The 23,542-nt window shown below is 54.1% G+C and overlaps 1 non-coding gene across 1 annotated transcript; it reads left to right on the forward strand.

Moving 5' to 3' along the window:
- Nucleotides 1-9,320: 9,320 nt before the first annotated feature.
- TRNAK-CUU (transfer RNA lysine (anticodon CUU)) lies at nt 9,321-9,394 on the forward strand. The gene has a single exon. It is a non-coding gene; the product is annotated as a tRNA-Lys (tRNA).
- Nucleotides 9,395-23,542: the final 14,148 nt, after the last annotated feature.

Here is a 23,542-nt window from a genome sequence, read left to right on the forward strand (position 1 = left end):
CCTAACCCTAGCTCCAAGGGCTCTACCCGTGGGACCTTACCCTAGCTCCAAGGGCCATCCTCGTGATGCCCGTAACACTAGGTCCAGAGGCCCCACCCCAGGGAACCCTAACCCTAGCTCCAGGGGCCCTACATGTGGGAATCATAATCCTAGATCCAATGGCCCTACCTATGGGATCCCTAACCTTAGCTTCCGGGGCCCTACCCCTTGGGTCCGTTACCAAAGATTCAGGAGCCATATCCCTTGCGCCACTACCCCTATCTACAGGGGCCCTCTCCGTGGGGCACCTAACCCAAGCTCCAGAGACCCCACCCCTGCATCCCCTAACCCTAGCTCCAGGGGCCCCATACCTGGGGCTCCTAACCCTAATTCCAAGGGCCCTACCCGTGGGCCCCCTAACACTTGCTCAAGGCACCCTGCCCGTAATGCCCTTACCTCTAGCTAAAGAGGCCCTACCCCTGGGGTCCTTAGCCCTAGCTCCATAGACCCCACCCCCCTGGAAACTCAAACACTAGCTCCAGGGGTCACACCCACGCGAACACTAACCCTAGCTCAAGGGCCAAGTCCCTGGGGCCCCCAATCCTATCTCCAAGGGCCTTAGCCATGCACCCGCTAAAGCTAGCTACAGGGGCTCTACGCATGGAACCACTAACCCAATTTCCAAAGGCCCTACCCATGGGGACCCTGTCCCTAGCTCCAATGTCCCAACCCGTGGGACCCCTAACCCTAGGTCTAAGGGCTCTACCCCTGGGGCCCCTAACCGTAGCTGCAGGCACCCCACCACTAGGACCCCTATCCCTAGGTCCAGGGCCCACCCCTAGGACACCTAACCCTAGCACCATGAGCCCCAGCCCTGGGGCCCCTAACCCAAACTCTAGGGTCCCTTCCTGTGGGGCCCCAAACCCTAGCTCCAGAGGCCCTACCCATGCGACCACTAACCCTAGCTATAGGGGCCTTACCCCTGTGTCCCCTAACCCTAGCTCCAGATGCCATATGCGTGGACCCCTAACCCTAGCCCCAGGGGCCTGACCCCCAGTACCCCTAACCCTAGCTCCAAGGGCCCCATCTCTATGGCTTCTAACCCTAGCTCCAGGGGCCCAACCCATGGAGATCTAACCCTAGCTACAGAGTCCTTACCCGTGGGACCCCCAAACCTAGCTCCAGGGGCCCTACCCGAGGTGCCCATAACCCTAGCTGCAGGTGCGCTACCCATGGGGCCCCTAACCCTAGATCCAGAGGCACTACCCATGGGACCCCTAAACTTAGATCCAGGTGACCTAACCGTAGGGCAATTCACCCTATCTCCAGGCTCCCCACCAATAAGATCGCTAACCCTAGCTCCAGGGGCCCAACCCTAGGACCCATAACCCTAGCACCATGAGCCCCACCCCTGGAGCCCCTCACCCAGAGTCCAGGGTCCCTAACTGTGGGGCCCCTAACCCTAGCTCCAGATGCCATACGCATGGGGCCCTAACCCTAGCTCCAGGGACCCGACCCCTGGTACCCCTAACCCAAACTCCACGGGCCCCATCCCTGCAGCCTCTAACTGTAACTTCATGGGCCCAGGCCATGGGACCCCTAACCCTAGCTACAGAGTCCTTACCCGTGGGACCCCGAAACCTAGTTCCATGGGCCCTACCATTGGGTCTCTAACCCTAGCTCCAGGGACTATACCCGTGGGGCCTCTAAACCTAGCTCCAGGGGCCCTACCCGTGGGGTCCCTAACCGTAGCTCCAGGGACTCTACCCATGGGGCCCCTATCTCCAACTCCAGGGGCCTTACCCTTGGGAAACCTCACCCTAGCTCCAGGGGCCCTACTCCTGGAGCCCATAACCCTAGCTTCAGGGGCCATACCCGTGGGGCCCCTAAACCTAGCTCCAGGTGCCCCATCCCTGGGGCCCCTAACGCTAGCTTTAGGGACCTTGCTCGTAGGGCCACAAACTATAGCTCCAGGGGCCCTACCCATTGGGATCCTAACCCTAGCTCCCGGGGCCCTACCCATTGGGCCGCTAACCCTAACTCCTTAGACTCTACCCGTGAGGCCCCTAACCCTAGCTCTAGGGGCCCTACCCGTAAGGTCTCTAACAGTTGCTCCGGGGGCGCTACCACTGGGGCCCCTAACTCTAGCTCCAGGGGTCCAACCCATGGGGCCCCTAACCCTCGCTCCAGGGGTCCTACCAGTGGGACCCCTAACCCTAACTGCAGGGCTCCTACCTGTGGGCCCCTAACCCTAGTTTAGAGGCCTTAACCGTGAGACCCCTAACCCTAGCTCCAGGGGCCCTTCCACTGAGGCTCATATCCCCAGCTCCAGAGGATCTACTCCTCGGGCTCCTAACCCTAGCTCCAGGGATCCTACCCATGGGACCCCTAATGGAAACTCCAGGGGCTCTAACCCTTGGGGCCCTAACCCTACCTCCAGGGGCCCCATCCCTCGTTCCCCTAACCCTAGCTCCAGGGGCTCTTCCACTGAGGCTCATATCCCCAGCTCCAGAGGATCTACTCCTAGGGCTCCTAACCCTAGCTCCAGGGATCCTACCCATGGGACCACTAATGGAAACTCCAGGGGCTCTAACCCTTGAGGCCCTAACCCTACCTCCAGGGGCCCCATCCTTGGTTTCCCTAACCCAGCTCTAGGGACCCTACTCGTGGGGCTTCTTCCCCTAGCTCCAGGGGCCCTACCCGTGGTTCCCCTAACCCTAGCTCCAAGGGCTCTACCCGTGGGACCTTACCCTACTCCAGGGGCCGTCCTCGCGGTGCCCCTAACACTAGGTCCAGAGGCCTCACCCCTGGGAACCCTAACCCTTGCTCCAGGTGCCCTACAAGTGGGAATCATAATCCTAGTTCCAATGGCCCTACCTATGGGACACCTAAGCTTAGCTTCCGGAGCCCTACCCCTTGGGTCCGTTACCAAAGATCCAGGGGCCCTACCCCTTGCACCACTACCCCTATCTACAGGGGCCCTCTCCGTGGGGCCCCTAACCCAATCTCCAGGGACCCCACCCCTGCATCCCCTAACCCTAGCTCCAGGGGCCCCATACCTGGGGCTCCTAACCCTAATTCCAAGGGCCCTACCCGTGGGCCCCCTAACGCTTGCTCCAGGCACCCTGCCCGTAAGGCCCTTACCTTAGCTAAAGAGGCCCTACCCATGGGGTCCTTAGCCCTAGCTCCATAGACCCCACCCCCCTGGAAACCCAAACACTAGCTCCAGGGGCCCCACCCACGCGAACACTAACCCTAGCTCAAAGGTCAAGTCCCTGGGGCCCCAAATCCTATCTCCAAGGGCCTTAGCCATGCGCCCCCTAACGCTAGCTACAGGGGTTCTACGCATGGAACCACTAACCCAATTTCCAGAGGCCCTACCCATAGGGTCCCTGTCCCTAGCTCCAGTGTCCCAACCCGTGGGACCCCTAACCCTAGGTCCATGGGCTCTACCCGTGGGGCCCCTAACCGTAGCTGCAGGCACCCCACCACTAGGACCCCTATCCCTAGGTCCAGGGCCCACCCTAGGACCCCTAACCCTAGCACCATGAGCTCCAGCCCTGGAGCCCCTAACCCAAACTCTAGGGTCCCTTCCTGTGGGGCCCCTAACCCTAGCTCCAGAGGCCCTACCCATGCGACCACTAACGCTAGCTATAGGGGCCTTACCCCTGTGTCCCCTAACCCTTGCTCCAGATGCCATATGCGTGGGCCCCTAACCCTAGCTCCAGGGGTCTGACCCCCAGTACCCCTAACCCTAGCTCCAAGGGCCCCATCCCTATGGCTTCTAACCCTAGCTCCAGGGGCCCAACCTATGGGGAGCTAACCCTAGCTACAGAGTCCTTACCCGTGGGACCCCCAAACCTAGCTCCAGGGGCCCTACCATTGGGGCCCCTAACCCTAGCTGCAGGGGCCATACCCGTTGGGCCCCTAAACCTATCTCCAGGCGCAACACCACTGGGACCCTTTACCCTAGCTTCAGGAGCCCCATCCCTTGGGCCGTTAACCCTAGTTCCAGGAGCCCTACCCATGGGGCTCCTATCCCTAGCTTCAGGGACCCCACCCGTTGGGCCCCTAACCCTAGCTCCAAAGGCCGTACTTTTGTGACCCCTATCCCTAGCTCCAGGGGGCATACCCCTTGGGCCCCCAGTCCTAGCTCCAGGAACCGTACTCGTGGGGCCCCTATCCCTAGTGTTAGGCCTGAATAAAGATATTGCAGACAAAACCAGGTATGCCAACCTGACCAAAGTCAGGCTAACAGAGGTTTTTGGGTAATTCCTGAGTGGAAAACACTGAGAAGCAACAGCATGTCTCACAAGCGCTGGGAAAAAAAGAGATAAGCGAGAAGCTGCATTCCTGGCATAGTACCAGATGTGCTGTGTTAGGGCAGTTCCTTTGAAGAACTGATAAGAGCCCTAGTTTCCCAGCCTCCTTGTTTTCACTCCCTGGTTTTGTTCATTGTTTGTTTTTAACTCCCCTACATTTCTAACTTTAGGTATGTATGTACACTAAAGGTGTCTAGTTTCTAGTTGTTAAAAGAAGGGAGTGGGTTGCTCCAGTGAATAATTTATGATGCGACAGAACTGTCTATATAGGCTTATACTAAGATTTAAAGAGTGGGCTGGTTCTCTCGGGAGACAAGCTGCTCTATATTGATGCGTGCACTTGTCAATAAAGAGCTTTTGATCGGACCTTGCTGGTGTTGCCTGTCTCTCTCGCGGTCAGACAACTAACTTTGCCATCTGGGGGTTAGAGTCCCTGACACTAGCTCCAGGGGCTCTATCCCTGGGGCCCCTGACCCTATCTCCAGGGGCCCTACCCGTGGGGACCCTAATCCTAGCTCTATGGGACCTCCCCATGGGGTCCCTAGCCTTAGCTCCATGGGCCCTAACCGTGGGGACCTTAACCCTAGCTCCAGGAGTCCCATCCTTGGGGCCCCTAAATCTAGCTCCTGGGCTCCTGCCCGTGGGGCACCTAACCCTAGCTCCAGAGGCCCTTCCCTTAGGATCCCTAACCCAAGCTCCAGGGGCCCTATCCGTGGGGCCCCTAACCCTAGCTCCTGAGGTCCTACCTGTGGGAGCTCTAACCTTAGCTCCTGGCTTCGTGCCCATTTGACCCATAATCCTAGCTCCAGGGGACCTACCCGTGGGACCCCTAATCTTAGCTCCAGGGGCCTTACCCCTGGGGTGCCTAACCCTACCTTCAGGGGCCCTACCCGTGGGGCCTCTAACCCTAGTTCCAGGGGCCCCACTCCTGGAACCCATATCCCTAGCTCCATGGGTCCCATCTCTGGGGCTTCAAACCCTAGCTGCATGGGCCCTACCCCTGGGTCCCCTAACTCTAGCTTCAGGGGCCCTACCAGTGGGACCCCTAACCCTAGTTCCATGGGTCCCACCCCTTGGACACCTAACCCTTGCTCCAGAGGCCCCATTGCTGGGGATCAAGGTGCCCTGCCCATGGGGCCGCTAACCCTAGCTCCTGGCACCCCACCCCTGGGACCCCCAACCCTTGCTCCTGTGGCCCCGTCCCTGGGGCTCCTAGCCCTAGCTCCAGGGTCCCTACATGTGGGAACCCTAACCCTAACTTCAAGGTCCCTTCTCGTGGGACCCTTAACCCTATCTGCAGGCCCTGTACCCCTGGGTCCCCTAACCCTAGCTTCAGAGGCCCTACCCATGGAGCCCTTTACCCTAGGTCAAGGGGCCCTATGCATGGGTCCCCCAACCCTAGCTCAAGGGGCCCTATCTCTGGGGCCCCTAAACCTAGCTCCAGGGGCCCTGCCCGTTGGACCCCTTTGCCTAGTTCCAGGGTCCCTTGAAACACTTGGGAAAATGTGTTTGACTGTTCAGGCATTGGGAGCTCAGCTAAGAATGCAAATGCTTTTCAAAGACTGCGGGGACTGTGGGATCGCTGGAGTCCTCAGTCTCCCCTCCCTCCCTCCATGAACGTCCATTTGATTCTTTGGCTTTCCATTACGCTTGTGACACAGCACTGTGCTGAGTCCCGGCTGTGGGCTCTGTCTATCATAGCCTGGAGACTTTTTTCAAATGCTTTGTCATTTCGTCTTCTGTAACGGAGCTCTGATAGAACAGATTTGTCTCTCCATACAGCGATCAGATCCAGTACCTCCCAGATGGTCCACGCTGGAGCTCGTTTTGGGTTTGGGACTGCATCGCCACCTGTGCTGATCAGAGCTCCATGCTGGGCAAACAGGAAATGAAATTCAAAATTCGCGGGGCTTTTCCTGTTTACCTGGCCAGTGCATCCGAGTTCAGATTGCTTTCCAGAGCGGTCACAAGGGTGCACTGTGGGATACCGCCCGGAGGCCAATACTATTGAATTGCAGCCACACTAACCCTAATCCAACATGGCAATACCGATTTCCGCGCTACTCCCCTCGTCGGGGAGGACTACAGATATCGGTATTAAGAACCCTTTATATCGATATAAAGGGCTTCATTGTGTGGACGAGTGCAGGGTTAATTCGTTTTAATGCTGCTAAATTCGGTTTAAATGCGTAGTGTAGACGAGGCCTAAGAAAGCGGCTGTTTGACCTACAAATAACGACAATGTAAAACCTGCAAGAGCAGCCTTTAAGTTCAGAGGCCTGATAATATGATGTTACTAATAACTGATGAAAGAGTTACAAACGACTCAAAACCATACTCAGGACAAACCAAATGGGAACACAGACAACAACATTTTTCTTCGCTGCTCTTCAACCACGATATTCTCCCCATAAGGAGGTCCATCGCTCCTGGGGGTTCAGTGCCACAGTAACAGGGTGATGTGTGCAAGGGATGGAGGAAGCTGCTATTCCATCTCCCTAGTCCAAAAATCAGTTTAATAGCTAGTCCTGAGATAGAGGAAGTATCAGTTATTAAAGTCATAAGAACTAATGTAACATTGTGATTCCAGCCAATGTTAAAATGATCTAACATTCAGGTTAATAGAAACATTTCTAGTCCTCTGCATAGAACGCTCAAATGATGCAAAAATAGCAAGTTTGCTTTAAAAAGTCATAAAAGGGGTGTCATCCAGAATCTGACACTTGGTGAAACGTAAGTCTAGAACACACAACCAGTTTGGGGATTGTGCTCTGCTTCTTAACAATCTGCCCTGAGGTTGCCACTCACAGTCACAAGCTACTCCAGATGGCTGGGGCCCTCTCATGCATCAGTAACTGGTTAGCAGCTTGGAAAGAAAGAGTAGGACTAAATAGTCGTTTTTGCAGTGGAAAGGGGTAAATAAAAGGCTTCCAAAGTATGAGACGAGGCTACAGACATTAGGGCTGGTCAGTTTAGACAAGACCGTAGAGCACCAGTTCTCAACCAGGTGTCTGCCAAAAGAAACCAGGCTTGACCCACATCCCCAAGCCACCAAGCCTACCTGCCTGCATTGAAGGGGGAGAGAAACGGCACAACAAAAAATTGCAGCATCAATGCAGAAGAGAGAACTCTTCCCCTGCCATTATCAGTAAGGGTTGCCTCACAGCCACTGACTCCCTGAACAGAAATAGCAAAAGTTCAACCACAATTTTACTTCCTTTCCACTACAAGAGATAATGGGTGGGAGCTGCTCTCTTGAGACTGTCCTGCTGCTGCCCAGGCACATGGCAGACAGAGCTTGGCCCGCAAGACGAAGGTTTTGATCGCTTGAAGGCCCAGAGGGAAAAGAGACAAGTGCTCGTGTATCAGAGAATGGCTTTGATCCATTGACCTCTGGGTTATGGGCCCAGCACGCATCCGCTGCACCACTCTGCTGACTCTTTACTCCCCCTGCCACCCAGCCACCTCTATCTGGATTAGTGCCTTACGAGCTCTCACGCTGGCAGGCATATGCGCCGGCTGCTAGGCAGCTGCCCTGATCACAGGCTTTTACAGCTTCTACACGGTAAAAAGGATCTATCTGGGGTTTGGACCCATTGGGAGCTGGGTAGCTGAGTGCCAGAGACGAGAGTACTGCTTAAACTGTTTTCAATTAAGCCTTCAGCTCGTGGGGGATGAGGTTCAGCCTTTGATCCGTGTCTGCAGCAAGCAAGCGCCTCTGGCTCAATCGGCCCCCACCCTGCCCCCGCTGTATTAGCAGACTAAAACCTGGAGCAAAGGCACACGCCTTGCAAGGGAACAGGAGCCGGGATCTCGAACAAATGTCAACATTTTAGTAAGATGACGTTCAAAGAAGAAAAAGGTGTACGGTACAGCATTTAAGTGTAGAAGTTTCTGGTGATCAGGGAACAATGTACAGATTACCCAGGGGTGCAAAGTTCGGTTTAAGATCGGGTGGCTTAAAGAATACAGAATCTGCAATAGCCCTGACTGGGGGTAAAATGTTAACGTACAGACACTGAGTTAGGAGGGTATGTTGTCCATGTGAGGGCTACGTTCAGGTGTGGAGTTTAAGAAGCGGGTATGACAATGAGAATGGATTCACCCGCGTTTGGTGAGTTTTAACATTCAGTGTTTTTTAATCTTTGCCACAATCTAGTTTAAGCAGGGTCGTTATGAACTCTACCCTGCCATCTGTTGGTGATCTGTTGTAAAGGCCTTTTGGGGCTGATGTCATTTGCATGGTTACACCCACCCCAGATTGCATGAGGGGAGTGCTTGTCCAAATGGTCATTTCAGCTGCTGTGGGATCCCCCATCTCTTTGTTATTGGGGCAGGAGTAATCAAGTGTATTTTCCTGTTTAGTTTGAATCAAGGAGAGATTAACTGTACCTGGCATTTGAGGCCTGAGAGCTTGCCCCTCGCCTGGAAAGGACTCATCATTAAGGGGTATGGGTTCTAAACCCCCCCCCCCCCGCAAAGTGTGTGGGAAGTAGAAATAGATGTTTGTTCGTGGTGTGATTGATTTTGTGTCTGAAGACAGAGATATTTTTGAATATCTTTAGAATTGTTGTTAGTACTGAAGTTTCTTATCTTAAAGTTATGCTATTAGATTTCTTCTACAGTATATTTTGGTGCTGAAAGGTAAAAGGTTGCTCTGTGTGTGCTGTTATGGAATGAAGTAACAAAGGTTGGTTGCAGAGAGGATGCATGTGCCACAAAAGTTGTGCCTGTCCCACCCCAGCTGTGGTTCCAGAGTCCAGAATTTGCATAAACTCACCCCCTTACCTGTGACTAACGAGCTTGCCCTGCTAACTCTTCCAGCAAAACAGGCCAAAGAAAGTGTATGCAAGCCCTGTACTGCAGCCCCAGTACTATTTTCGGTTCCTTCCCACAGATCTTTCACTCCTCACCAGTCCAGTTCCTTGCTGTTGCTTGTCCAACCACTGCATGCATGTGCTAGACCGGACCCTGAGCTGATTCCTCACTGTTGTGCTCCATACAGCCTGGCCTGTCTGTGTCTCTGTGGTGCAATGGGTCAGCACGTTTGGCTCTTAACTGAAAGGATGGTGGTTCAAGCCCACCCAGGGACAGTGATAAGCCTGTGCTACTTCCTTGCTTTCCTGTGGACAGGGCCGGCTTTAGGCCAATTCAACCAATTCCCCTGAATCGGGCCCTGCTAGTGCACTGTACTAGGGTGGCCCAGCTTCCCCAGGGGGCAATTTAAAGAGCCTGGGGCTCCCAGCAGGGACTGGAACCTCAGGCTGTTTAAATTGCCACCAGAGCCCCACTGCTGGAGACTTGGGGGCTATTTAAAAAGTCTGGGGCTCCCCTTGCTTCTACTGCCCCGGCCCTTTAAACAGCCCCCGGAGCCCCGCCACTTCCCCAGGGCTCCTGCGGCTATTCAAAGGGCTGGGGCGGTGGAAGCAGGGGAGCCCCAGGCCCTTTAAATAGCCCCCGAGCCCTGGGCTCCTGCTGCTACCTTGGTGGAGGAGGGGACACTTACCGTACAGGGTAGGCTGTACCCCCTGTACCCGCACCCCTGCCACAGCCAGCCCCTGCTGCACCCCCTGCCCTGCCTGCACCAGCCCCGCACCCCGTGCCCTGTCTCCAGTCAACCCTTGCCACACTCCCCTGCCTTAAGCCAGCCAGTCCCACACTCCTCTGTCTCCAGGCCTGCCAACCCCTGTGCACTCCCCTGAGGCCCTGCCTGAAGCCAACCAGCCCACTCCACCCCACATCCCCCTGCCTGCTGCCAGCCCCTGTCAGCAGCCAGTCCCACACACCCTGTCCTGCCTGCAGCCAGCCCATTTGCAGCCAATCCTGCACCCCCTGTCCTGTCTGCAGCCAGCCCCGCACGCCTTGCCCTGCTTGCAGCCAGACCCTACCTCCAGTCAGTCCCTGCCCTGCCTCCAGCCAGCCCCACGTCCACTGGTGCCCTGCAGTTCCCAGGGCAGTAACCCTGCACACATGCTGCAATGAGAGGGGCAGTGAACAGCTGTGACCCACACATGTGCACACCTTAGGGTGACCAGACAGCAAGTGTGAAAAATTGGAACAGGGTGGGGGGTAATAGGATCCTATATAAGCAAAAGACCCCCCAAATCGGGACTGTCTCTATAAAATCGGGACATCTGGTCACCCTAGCACACCCCCAGGGAGTCGCAGGGACCCACACATGTGAAACGGAGCTCAATTCTAGTTCAGGCCCATCTTTTTAAAAAAGAATTTTAGGTAGGGTTAACATACATCCGTATTTTCCTGGACATGTCCAGCTTTTTGGTTCTTAAATAGACCATCTGGGATAAATTTTTAAAAATATGGATGTATGGTAACCCTATTGGTACAAAAAATACATACTGTGGCACATCCCTTAAATCAGAACTTTTTACAGGGAACTGGCTGCTAAGAAATGAAAGGCTTTTATTTACATGATTTTTTTTTTAGTCATCCCTGCCGGGGCCCCGCCAAATATGTTCGAATTGGGCCCCGCACTTCCTAAAGCTGGCCCTGCCTGCGGGGAGCCTCAAAGGTCCCATTTTGCTGCCTCTTGGCCTCAGTGCGTTCAGCTAGTGGCCCAGAGACCGGGCTGGATGTCATTCAGAAACCCATCTCCCAGCAGCTGTTCCAGAGGCTCAGGTTTAATCCTCAAGGCCGAGCACAAAAACTTTCAGCCAGGAACATTTCGCTCTCTCCCCGCCTCCGCCCAAGTGGCAAAGGAGAAGCAGACGAGACACGCCGGCTCAAAGACGCCTCCCTCCCACTTCCCTGTAGGCTGTGCAAAGCTCTTGGCCTGCCTCACGCCTTTTCAGGAAAGCGCGGCCATGCTGCTCACGCCTGAGTCACATCCACAACCTGGCCTGCCCTGGCTGACGGTGTGCAGAACCACGCCAGTCAATGGCAGTTTGAGTCAGGAGCCTAGGCTCTTTCCCCTGACAGCCACACACACAGCACTGCCTGGTGTCCTGAGAGCCTCCTTCCTGTTCTCCCGCAGCACACGCTGCCTGCCAGTGTGGGTGGGAAAAGGGGACCAGGAAGTACTGCAGCCTCATTCCAGGACAGAGGGCCCTCGCCATACCCATGCCTGCCTCTTGCCTTCAGTCCAGGTAGCCTCATGGCCTAGGATCTTGGTGCTCTGCTGGTCACTGCCTTGCTGGAAGGCCCTGAGGGAAAAGAAGCAAGCACACATGTAGCAGAGGATTTCTTTGATCCATTAATCTCTGGGTTATGGGACACGTGCTGGGCCCATAACCCAGAGGTCAATGGATCAAAGCCATTCTCTGATACACGAGCACTTGTCTCTTTTTCCTCTGGGCCTTCAAGCGATCAAAACCCTCGGCTTGCGGGCCAAGCTCTGTCTGCCATGTGCCTGGGCAGCAGCAGGACAGTCTCAAGAGAGCAGCTCCCACCCATTATCTCTTGTAGTGGAAAGGAAGTAGAATTGTGGTTGGACTTTGGCTATTTCTGTTCAGGGAGTCAGTGGCTGTGAGGCAACCCTTACTGATAATGGCAGGGGAAGAGTTCTCTCTTCTGCATTGATGCTGCAATTTTTTGTTGTGCCGTTTCTCTCCCCCTTCAATGCAGGCAGGTAGGCTTGGTGGCTTGGGGATGTGGGTCAAGCCTGGTTTCTTTTGGCAGACACCTGGTTGAGAACTGGTGCTCTACGGTCTTGTCTAAACTGACCAGCCCTAATGTCTGTAGCCTCGTCTCATACTTTGGAAGCCTTTTATTTACCCCTTTCCACTGCAAAAACGACTATTTAGTCCTACTCTTTCTTTCCAAGCTGCTAACCAGTTACTGATGCATGAGAGGGCCCCAGCCATCTGGAGTAGCTTGTGACTGTGAGTGGCAACCTCAGGGCAGATTGTTAAGAAGCAGAGCACAATCCCCAAACTGGTTGTGTGTTCTAGACTTACGTTTCACCAAGTGTCAGATTCTGGATGACACCCCTTTTATGACTTTTTAAAGCAAACTTGCTATTTTTGCATCATTTGAGCGTTCTATGCAGAGGACTAGAAATGTTTCTATTAACCTGAATGTTAGATCATTTTAACATTGGCTGGAATCACAATGAAAAATTAGTTCTTATGACTTTAATAACTGATACTTCCTCTATCTCAGGACTAGCTATTAAACTGATTTTTGGACTAGGGAGATGGAATAGCAGCTTCCTCCGTCCCTTGCACACATCACCCTGTTACTGTGGCACTGAACCCCCAGGAGCGATGGACCTCCTTATGGGGAGAATATCGTGGTTGAAGAGCAGCGAAGAAAAATGTTGTTGTCTGTGTTCCCATTTGGTTTGTTCTGAGTATGGTTTTGAGTTGTTTGTAACTCTTTCATCAGTTATTAGTAACATCTTATTATCAGGCCTCTGAACTGAAAGGCTGCTCTTGCAGGTTTTACTTTGTCGTTATTTGTAGGTCAAACAGCCGCTTTCTTAGGCCTCATCTACACTACGCATTTAAACCGAATTTAGCAGCATTAAATCGAATTAACCCTGCACTCGTCCACACAATGAAGCCCTTTATATCGATATAAAGGGTTCTTAATACCGATATCTGTACTCCTCCCCGACGAGGGGAGTAGCGCGGAAATCGGTATTGCCATGTTGGATTAGGGTTAGTGTGGCCGCAATTCAATAGTATTGGCCTCCGGGCGGTATCCCACAGTGCACTCTTGTGACCGCTCTGGAAAGCAATCTGAACTCGGATGCACTGGCCAGGTAAACAGGAAAAGCCCCGCGAATTTTGAATTTCATTTCCTGTTTGCCCAGCATGGAGCTCTGATCAGCACAGGTGGCGATGCAGTCCCAAACCCAAAACGAGCTCCAGCGTGGACCATCTGGGAGGTACTGGATCTGATCGCTGTATGGAGAGACAAATCTGTTCTATCAGAGCTCCGTTACAGAAGATGAAATGACAAAGCATTTGAAAAAAGTCTCCAGGCTATGATAGACAGAGCCCACAGCCGGGACTCAGCACAGTGCTGCGTGACAAGCGTAACGGAAAGCCAAAGAATCAAATGGACGTTCATGGAGAGAGGGAGGGGAGACTGAGGACTCCAGCGATCCCACAGTCCCCGCAGTCTTTGAAAAGCATTTGCATTCTTAGCTGAGCTCCCAATGCCTGAACAGTCAAACACATTTTCCCAAGTGTTTCAAGGGACCCTGGAACTAGGCAAAGGGGTCCAACGGGCAGGGCCCCTGGAGCTAGGTTTAGGGGCCCCAGAGATAGGGCCCCTTGAGCTAGGGTTGGGGGACCAATGCATAGGGCCCCTTGACCTAGGGTAAAGGGCCCCATGGGTAGGGCCTCTGAAGCTAGGGTTAGGAGACCCAGGGGTACAGGGCCTTCAGATAGGGTTAAGGGTCCCACGAGAAGGGACCTTGGAGCTAGGGTTAGGGGCCCCACGGGAAGGGTCGTTGGAGCTAGGGTTAGGGTTCCCACATGTAGGGACCCTGGAGCTAGGGCTAGGAGCCCCAGGGATGGGGCCACAGGAGCAAGGGTTGGGGGTACCAAGGGTGGGGTGCCAGGAGCTAGTTTTCGAGTTTGTAGGGGTGGGGCCCCTGGAGCTAGGGTTAGCGGCCCCATGGGCAGGGAACCTTGAGCAAGGGTTTGGATTCCCAGTAATGGGGCCTCTGGAGCAAGGGTTAGGGGTCCAAGGGGTGGGATCCATGGAACTAGGGTTAGGGGTCCCACTGGTAGGGCCCCTGAAGCTAGAGTTAGGGGACCCAGGGGTAGGGCCCATGCAGCTAGGGTTTGAAGCCCCAGAGATGGGGCCCATGGAGCTAGGGATATGGGTTCCAGGAGTGGGGCCCCTGGAATTAGGGTTAGAGGCCCCACGGGTAGGGCCCCTGAAGGTAGGGTTAGGCACCCCAGGGGTAAGGCCCCTGGAGCTAAGATTAGGGGTCCCACGGGTAGGTCCCCTGGAGCTAGGATTATGGGTCAAATGGGCACGAAGCCAGGAGCTAAGGTTAGAGCTCCCACAGGTAGGACCTCAGGAGCTAGGGTTAGGGGCCCCACGGATAGGGCCCCTGGAGCTTGGGTTAGGGATCCTAAGGGAAGGGCCTCTGGAGCTAGGGTTAGGTGCCCCACGGGCAGGAGCCCAGGAGGTAGATTTAGGGGCCCCAAGGATGGGGCTCCTGGAGCTAGGGTTAAGGTCCCCACGGGTAGGGCCCATGGAGCTAAGGCTAGGGACCCCATGGGGAGGTCCCATAGAGCTAGGATTAGGGTCCCCACGGGTAGGGCCCCTGGAGATAGGGTCAGGGGCCCCAGGGATAGAGCCCCTGGAGCTAGTGTCAGGGACTCTAACCCCCAGATGGCAAAGTTAGTTGTCTGACCGCGAGAGAGACAGGCAACACCAGCAAGGTCCGATCAAAAGCTCTTTACTGACAAGTGCACGCATCAATATAGAGCAGCTCGTCTCCCGAGAGAACCAGCCTGCTCTTTAAATCTTAGTATAAGCCTATATAGACAGTTCTGTCGCATCATAAATTATTCACTGGAGCAACCCACTCCCTTCTTTTAACAACTGGAAACTAGACACCTTTAGTGTACATACATACCTAAAGTTAGAAATGTAGGGGAGTTAAAAACAAACAACAAACAAAACCATGGAGTGAAAACAAGGAGGCTGGGAAACTAGGGCTCTTATCAGTTCTTCGAAGGAGCTGCCCTAACACAGCACATCTGGTACTATGCCAGGAATGCAGCTTCTCGCTTATCTCACTTTTTCCCAGCGCTTGTGAGACATGCTGCTGCTTCTCAGTGTTTTCCACTCAGGAATTACCCAAAAACCTCTGTTAGCCTGACTTTGGTCAGGTTGGCATACCTGGTTTTGTCTGCAATATCTTTATTCACTAGGGATAGGGGCCCCACGAGTACGGTTCCTGGAGCTAGGACTGGGGGCCCAAGGGGTATGCCCCCTGGAGCTAGGGATAGGGGTCACAAAAGAAGGGCCTTTGGAGCTAGGGTTAGGGGCCCAACGGGTGGGGTCCCTGAAACTAGGGATAGGAGCCCCATGGGTAGGGCTCCTGGAACTAGGGTTAACGGCCCAAGGGATGGGGCTCCTGAAGCTAGGGTAAAGGGTCCCAGGGGTGGGGCGCCTGGAGATAGGTTTAGGGGCCCGACGGGTATGGCCCCTGCAGCTAGGGTTAGGGGCCCCAATGGCAGGGCCCCTGGAGCTAGGTTTGGGGGTCCCACGGGTAAGGGCTCTGTAGCTAGGGTTAGCTCCCCATAGGTTGGGCCCCTGGAGCTAGGGTTAGAAGCCATAGGGATGGGGCCCTTGGAGCTAGGGTTAGGGGTACTGGGGGTCAGACCCCTGGAGCTAGGGTTAGGGGCCCAGGCATATGGCATCTGGAGCAAGGGTTAGGGGACACAGGGGTAAGGCCCCTATAGCTAGGGTTAGTGGTCGCATGGGTAGGGCCTCTGGAGCTAGGGTTAGGGGCCCCACAGGTAGGGACCCTGGACTCTGGGTGAGGGGCCCCAGGGGTGGGGCTCATGGTACTAGGGTTAAGGGTCCTAGGGTTAGGCCCCTGGAGCTAGGGTTAGCGATCTTATTGGTGGGGAGCCTGGAGCTAGGGTGAGGTGCCCTACGGTTAGGTCACCTGGATCTAAGTTTAGGGGTCCCATGGGTAGTGCCTCTGGATCTAGGGTTAGGGGCCCCATGGGTATTGCACCTGCAGCTAGGGTTATAGGCCCCACGGGTAGGGCCCCTGGAGCTAGGTTTGGGGGTCCCACGGGTAAGGACTCTGTAGCTAGGGTTAGATCTCCATGGGTTGGGCCCCTGGAGCTAGGGTTAGAAGCCATAGGGATGGAGCCCTTGGAGCTAGGGTTAGGGGTACTGGGGGTCAGGCCCCTGGAGCTAGGGTTAGGGGCCCACGCATATGGCATCTGGAGGTAGGGTTAGGGGACACAGGGGTAAGGCCCCTATAGCTAGGGTTAGTGGTCGCATGGGTAGGGCCACTGGAGGTAGGGTTAGGGCCTCAAGGGTTAGAGCCCCTGGAGTTTCTATTAGGGGTCCCATGGGTAGGATCCTTGGAGATAGGGTTAGGAGCCCTAGGAGTAGATCCTCTGGAGTTGGGGATATGAGCCTCAGTGGTAGGGCCCCTGGAGCTAGGGTTAGGGGTCTCATGGGTAAGGCCTCTGGAACTAGGGTTAGGGGCTCACAGGTAGGGGCCCTGAAGTTAGGGTTAGGGGTCCCACTGGTAGGGCCCCTGGAGCTAGGGTTAGGGGTCTCACGGGTAAGGCCTCTGGAACTAGGGTTAGGGGCCCACAGGTAGGGGCCCTGCAGTTAGGGTTAGGGGTCCCACTGTTAGGGCCCCTGGAGCGAGGGTTAGGGGCCCCACGGGTTGGGCCCCTGGAGCTAGAGTTAGGGGTCCCAGGGAAGGAATCCCTGGAGCTAGGGTTAGGGCCCCCAGTGGTAGGGCCCCCGGAGCAATTGTTAGAGACCTTACGGTTAGGGCCCCTGGAGCTAGGGTTAGGGGCCTCACAGGTAGGGTCTAAGGAGTTAGGGTTAGCAGCCCAATGGGTAGGGCCCCGGTAGCTAGGGTTAGGGGCCCCAGGGGTAGAGCCCTGTAGCTGGGTTGAGAGGTTTATTTAAAATAGACATATATCTTTTAAGATCTGCTTCAGAAATGCTAATGTTGATATAAGCAAAAGTCTTCATAGTGTTCCCCTGGTCATCTTTCCTGATAACAATTTCTGCATCTGTAACATTTCCAAACTTGCTGAATCTTTCCTGCAGTTCAGCCTTAGATACTGTATGGCCAAGTCCTCCAACATATAAACGTTTTAAAACTTGTTTTTTCTCCATAATAAAAAGTCAGACTGTTTCATTTAGGATGTATGTTTTATCCGTCGCACATGTCCAGCCAGGAAAGGGTAGGGCCTCTTGAGCTAGGGTTAGGATCCCAATGGGTAGGGCCCCTGGAGCTATAGTTTGGGGCCCTACGAGCAGGGTCCCTAAAGCTAGGGTTAGGGGCCCCAGGGATGGGGCACCTGGAGCTAAGTTTAGGGGCACCATGGGTATGACCCCTGCAGCTAGGGTTAGGGCCCTAAGCGGTAGGACCCCTGGAGTTTGGGTTAGGGGTCCCACGTGAAGGGCCTCTGGAGATAGCGTTAGTGGCCTGACTGGTATGGCCCCTGCAGCTAAGGATAGGGACCCCAGGTTGAAGGGCCCCTGCACTTAGGGATAGGGGCCCTACGGGTAATGCTCCTGGAGTTAGGGTTAGGGGCCGCACAGTTAGGGCCTCTGGAGCCATGGTTAGGGGCTTCATGTGTAAGGCCCCTGGAGCTAGGTTTACGGGCCCCATGGGTAGGGCCCCTGGAGCTAGGGTTAGTGGGCCCAGGTATGGGGCACTTGGAATTACTGTTAGGGGCTCCACGAATGGGACCCCTGGATTTAGGATTAGGGACCCCATGGGTATGGCCCCTTGAGCTAGCGTTAGGGGCCCCAGGGGTAGTGCACCTGGAGCTAGGGTTAGGGGTCCCACAGGTAGGGACTCACGTGTAGGGCCTCTGGAGCTATGGTTTGGGACCCCTTGGGCAGTGTCCTTATGGCTAGGATTAGGTGCCCCAGGGATGTGGCCCATGGAGCAAAGGTTAGGGGTCCCAGGGGTGGGGCCCCTGGAGCTAAGGTTAGAGATCTCACGCTTAAGGCCTCTGGAGCTAGGATTAGGGGCCCACTCGTAGGGCCCCTGAAACAAGGGCTATGGGCCCCACGGGTTGGGCACCTGGAGCTATTGTTCGGGGCCCCAGGGATGGAGCCTCTGGAGCTCGGGTTAGGGGCCCATGGGTATGGCAACTGGAGCTAGAGTAAGGGGCACAGGGGTAGGGCCCCAGGAGCCAGGGTTAGGGGCCCCACGGGTAGGGACCCTGGTGGAGTAGGGACTATCTGTGTGGGAGATGGGAGAGCAGGGAGTGACGTAAGGTGAGGGACAGGACCTAAGCCTGTAACTCGAGCTAGGCAGGGGGGAGGGGTCAGCACCTTTGCCTGGGAAGCTGGACACACTAAGGGGCGGGCTGGAGGGAATTAGTTCAGTTTTGGTTTGGAGCTGGGTTATTGGAATTCAGGGATTCCCAAACTGGAAACTAAGCTTTCTGAACCCCCAGAAGGACTCGATCGAGAGGTCCTGGTTGTGCCGAAAAGTTCTGCTGTATCCTTCGTTCCTGTTGGCCAAAAAAACCTTTTGTTTTACTGGCTGGCTGAGTCACTGTGTGTCCCAGGAATAGGGGTGCAGGACCGGATTCCTCCACACTCCGTGACATAAATATCTGTGCCCACCACTAACCCCCTAAGCCCCTCTGGGACCCCTGCAGCCTGGACGTAGGTATCTGTGCCCCCCACGAACCCCCTAAGCCTCCCAGGGACCCCTTCAGCCTGCATGTAGGTGGAACCCTTCTGCCAGGCTGAATTGATAGCAGCAAGGACTGCGTTCAATACATAGGGGTCCCTTCCCTACTACGTAATGCAAACCAGCTCCAGCCCCCACCCAGTGACATGGGAAAATATTACATATGCACCCCTAGGTGCCTCAAAGAGGCGATACTTCCCCTCTCGCAAGCACAGAGTCCGGGTGTAGCAGAAAATGTTTAATAACGTGAGATAAACAACATAGCATTAAATTGGGAAAACACCTCAATTAGGCCGTGTCCTTTTCCCTGGGCTCTTGAGTCTAGCAATCCCCAGATCACCCCAAGACTCCAAAGTCCAATACCTCAAATGTTTCAAGAGTCCAGCAACCCCAAAATCACCCACAGTTGCACAACCCCAGAGTTCAAGAGTCTATCTGCAGGGTTTTTCCCCCTGCCAGCCTGGGTAGAAAGGAGCACTTTACGTGGTCCACTGCTGACTGCCCTGCCTCTCTGTGGGATTCTGCTTCCGCCTTCCCCATGAACTGCTCAGCTCGACCCACCAGCTATTTTCTTCTGCCAGCCGACCGGTGATCTGCTCCAGCTGTCCTAAACAACTACTCAGCTCCCCTCACTCCATGTGCTATTCCAACCATTCCACAAACTGCTTCTCTCTGTCAGCTGCTCTGCTCTACAATATAACTTCAGACTTTCTTACTGGTTAACAAAGCTCTTTAGTGATTTCAGCTCAAGAACCTAGAACTTCAATTGTTAAAAAAATTAACTTTTAGCTTTACTCTTCAACTACTAAAAAAGAAAAAAAGGGCAATTCATGTTTTTGGTTCACCCAAGGAGCCCACTCCCTTGTCTAGTGAGTGCCACTCAACTGATGGTGAGAATCCCTGTCTCAAAGCTGTTTCACAGTTCCTCATCCACACAATCAGGTTGACAACACTCCACATCTCACACCCCAACAACAAATAAACTGGGGATACCATAGCTGCCAAAGCAGCCATCCCAGGGTGTCGTTGCCATGTCAGAAGGGGTGGGTGTGCCTATGCAAACATGATCAGTCCCTGAAATTCTTTTCTACACTCTCCATAATTCACCACCAGATGCCAAGGTAGAGTTCATCCTGCTTCTGCTAACATAGGTATCTGTGCTCCCCACAACCCCCTAATCCCACCTGGACCCACCTAGCCTGGATAAAGGTATCTGTGCTCCCCACAAACCTCTAAGTCCCCCAGGGAACCCGCAAGCCCAGATGTAGGCATCTGTACGCCCCACAAACCCCCTTATACCCACAGGACCCCTCCAGCCTGTAGGTAGGTATCTGTGACCCCCAGAGCCACACAAAGACCCTCAGGTCACCTACAGCATGGATGTTTGTATCTGTGACCCCCACAAAGCGCCCAAGCTACCCAGGGACCCCTACTATCGGGATGTAGGTTTCTGTTCCCTCCAAAACACCTAATCTTCCCCGATACCCCTCCAGCCTAGACATAGGTATCTCAGACCCCACAACCCTCCTAAGACCCCCGAAACCCCTCCAGCCTAGACGCAGGTATCTGTGCCCCTCACAAACCCCCTAGGCCACGATGGGACCCCTCCAGCCTCGACATAGTTATCTGATCTCCCCCCACCCCCCTAAGGTCCCCAGGAACCCTCTTGCCTGGATGAAGGTATCTGTGCCCCCCACAAACCCCTAAGCCCCACCAACATCCCTATAGCCTGGAAGTAGGTATCTGTGCACCCTCACAAACCAACTGATCCTCCCAGCGACCCTAAAGCATGGACATAGGTATCTGTACCCCCAAAATGCCCCAAAGCAACCCTGGAACCCCTACAGCCTCGAAATAGGTATCTGTGCCCCCCCACAACTCTCAAATACCCCCACAACCCATCCAGCCTGGAAATAGATATTTGTGACCTCCAGGAACCCCCTAAGCCCTCACCAGGGCTTCTCCAGCCTGGACATAGGTATCTCTGCCTCCCACAAGCTCCCTAAGACCCATAGGTCCCCCACCAGCCTGGTTGTAGCTATGTGTATGCCAAACAAACCCATATGCTCCCCAGGGCCCCCTCCAACCAGGACATAGGTATCTGCACAACCACAACTCTTTAAGTTCCCCAGGGATCCCTCCGGACCATGCATAGGTTTCTGTGCCCCTCACCAACTCCCTAAACCCCCAGGGACCACTACAGCTTGGACGTATGTGTCTGTGCTCACCACAACCCCCTAAGCCATCCAGGGACCTCTCCAGCCCGGATGTAGATATTTGTGTCCCCTATGAAGTCCCTAATCCCCACCGGAATCCCTCCAGCCTAGACGTAGCTATCTTTGCCCCTCACTACCCCTAAGCCCCAGCAGGGATCTCTACAGCCTCTACGTAGGTGTGATGCTCTGTGCATTACCCTGCGTGGCCACACGACGTCACTGTTCCTCTATGAGAGAAATGCTCTGTGCATTACCTTGCGTGGCCACAGGGCGTCACTGTTGCTCCATGCAGGAAATGCTCTGTGCATTACCCTGCGTGGCCACACAGTGTCACTGTTGCTCCATTTGGCAAATGTTCTGGGCATTAAGCTGCATGTCCACACGGTGTCACTGTTGCTCTATGAGGGAAATGCTCTGGGCATTACTGTGATGGAGTAGGGACTGTCTGTGTGGGGGATGGGAGAGCAGGGGGTGACTTTAGGACCCGACACGTGCTCAACCTGTAACGTGAGCTAGGCAGGGGGGAGGGGGTCAGCACCTTTGCCAGGGAAGCTGGACACAGGAAGGGGCCGGTTGGAGGGAGTTAGTTCAGTTTCGGTTTTGGTCTAGGTGGTTGGAATTCAGGGAATCCAAAACTGGGAGTTAAGTTTCCTGAACCTTCAGAAGGATCGATTGAGGGGTCCTGCTTGTGCTTCCAAACTCTGCTGTATCCTTCACTTCTGCTGTCCAATAAACCTTCTGTTTTACTGGCTGGCTGAGAGTCACCTTGTGTCCCAGGAAGAGAGGTGCAGGACCGGACTGCCCCACACTCCGTGACAGACACTCAGCCCTTCCGGGACCCCTGTAGCCTGGACGTAGGTATCTGTGCCCCCCCAACAAACACCTACGACCCCTGTAGACCCCTCCATCCTGAGCTTAGGTATCTGTGCCCCCTCACAAGCCTACTAAGCCATCCAGGGACCTATACAGCCAGAACATTGTTATCTGTGCCCCATATAGACTCCATAAGCCTCCCAGGACAATCCAATGTCCACGTAGGTATATGTGCCCCTCAGAAACCCCCTAACCGCCCAGGAAACCCTACAGCCTGGATGTAGGTATTTGTACCCCCACAACCCCCCTATCCCCCCGCCGGGACATCTACAATCTGGATGCAGATATCTGTGCCCCTCACAAAACCTCTAATCGCCTCTGGGACCGATACAGCCTGGACATACGTATCTGTGCCCACTCGAACCCCTAAGACCCCCTGGTACCCCTACAGCCGGGACACAGGTATCCTGGGCCCCCAAAAATCCCCTAAGACTCCCAGGGTGCCTCCAGCCTGGACGTAGGTATCTATGCCCCCCATGAACCCCCTAAACCCCACTGGGACCCCTAGATCCTGGAGATTGGTATCTGTGTCCCCCCAAAAACTCTCTAAGCCTCCCAGGGACCCCTACGGCCTGGACGTAGTTATCTGTGCACCTCAAGGCCCCTAAGATCCCTCGGACCCCTACAGCCTGGATGTAGGTGTGATGGTGCTCCCTGTGGGAGCCAGCTGAGGTCACTTAATCAGGGTGAACTGCAAACAAAACAGGGCAGACAAATCCCAAATGCTGGTGGTGATTTCAATACTTAGATTTACCAAGCCAGCACAAAGCAGCTTCTGTAGTACCTCACTGGTTACTTAAAAGTTTAAGCCACGCAGTTCCCTTAAAGTACCCAGCCTCAGGCCTCCGTCCAGACACACATGTCAGATATGATGATGATTCCTGAAAATCTTACTTCATCATATAAAAGAAAAGATTCTTCCAATCCCAAAGGATCAGCCACATACTCAGGATCTATTACAACTTAGATCTTACCTAAAATACATGCTGTAGCCAATTCTTATTAAGTAAGCTAAGAAAAGAGAGAGAATGTTGGTAAAAAGATTAATAGACATATAGACTTGAATTCAATTCTTGAGGTTCAGATACATAGTAGAGGTGAGCTTGTAGTATCCAAAAGTCCTTTTTGAAATAGTCCATAGGTTATAGTCCAATTTCCATATTCAGGGTGGCTCCAGTCAGTGACTGGGGATCACAATCCTTGTGGCTTAAGGTCTCCCCGTCTTGAAACCCAAAGCAGATATGAGATGAAGAAGGATCGTGTCCCAGGCTTCTTATACATTTCCAGCAGCCTTTCCGCCTGAGAAAACAATAGGCTTAGCTCTCCTTCCTAACATCCTGGCAATTAGTACAGGGTAATTTATTCACTAAACAGTTCAAATAGAGGTTACCACAACCTTCAAAGAGACACATAGACAATAATACTATTTCACTCAAGTACCATCATAAATGTTACTATTCCTTTTTTGCTCTTTGAATTAAACTTATAGCAACAGACAAGACTTGTTTGCTTACATCACAAGACCTGAGCAAAAATCTCCCCTTCTACTTCTAACAATGCAGACTTGCATTTCAAAGCTCTGTTCATTTACATATCTTGCTAAGCAGTTCTTAAGGTTCACCCATGGGTCAGGTCAGTCGGTGAGGTGAGTTAATTAACTGTTTCTGGCCCTGTCACCTTTCAATGAGATATTAGATTATACTTATAATGTCACAGTGGTGGTGAGTCGACTGCTGCAGCTCCCCGTAGACTCTGCCTGCATCTCTCACCAAGCTGGAGTAGAGCAGTCAAGGGGAGAG

This window comes from Gopherus flavomarginatus, unplaced genomic scaffold (genome assembly GCF_025201925.1).
Source record: "Gopherus flavomarginatus isolate rGopFla2 unplaced genomic scaffold, rGopFla2.mat.asm mat_scaffold_35_arrow_ctg1, whole genome shotgun sequence".
Classification (NCBI taxonomy): domain Eukaryota; kingdom Metazoa; phylum Chordata; order Testudines; family Testudinidae; genus Gopherus; species Gopherus flavomarginatus.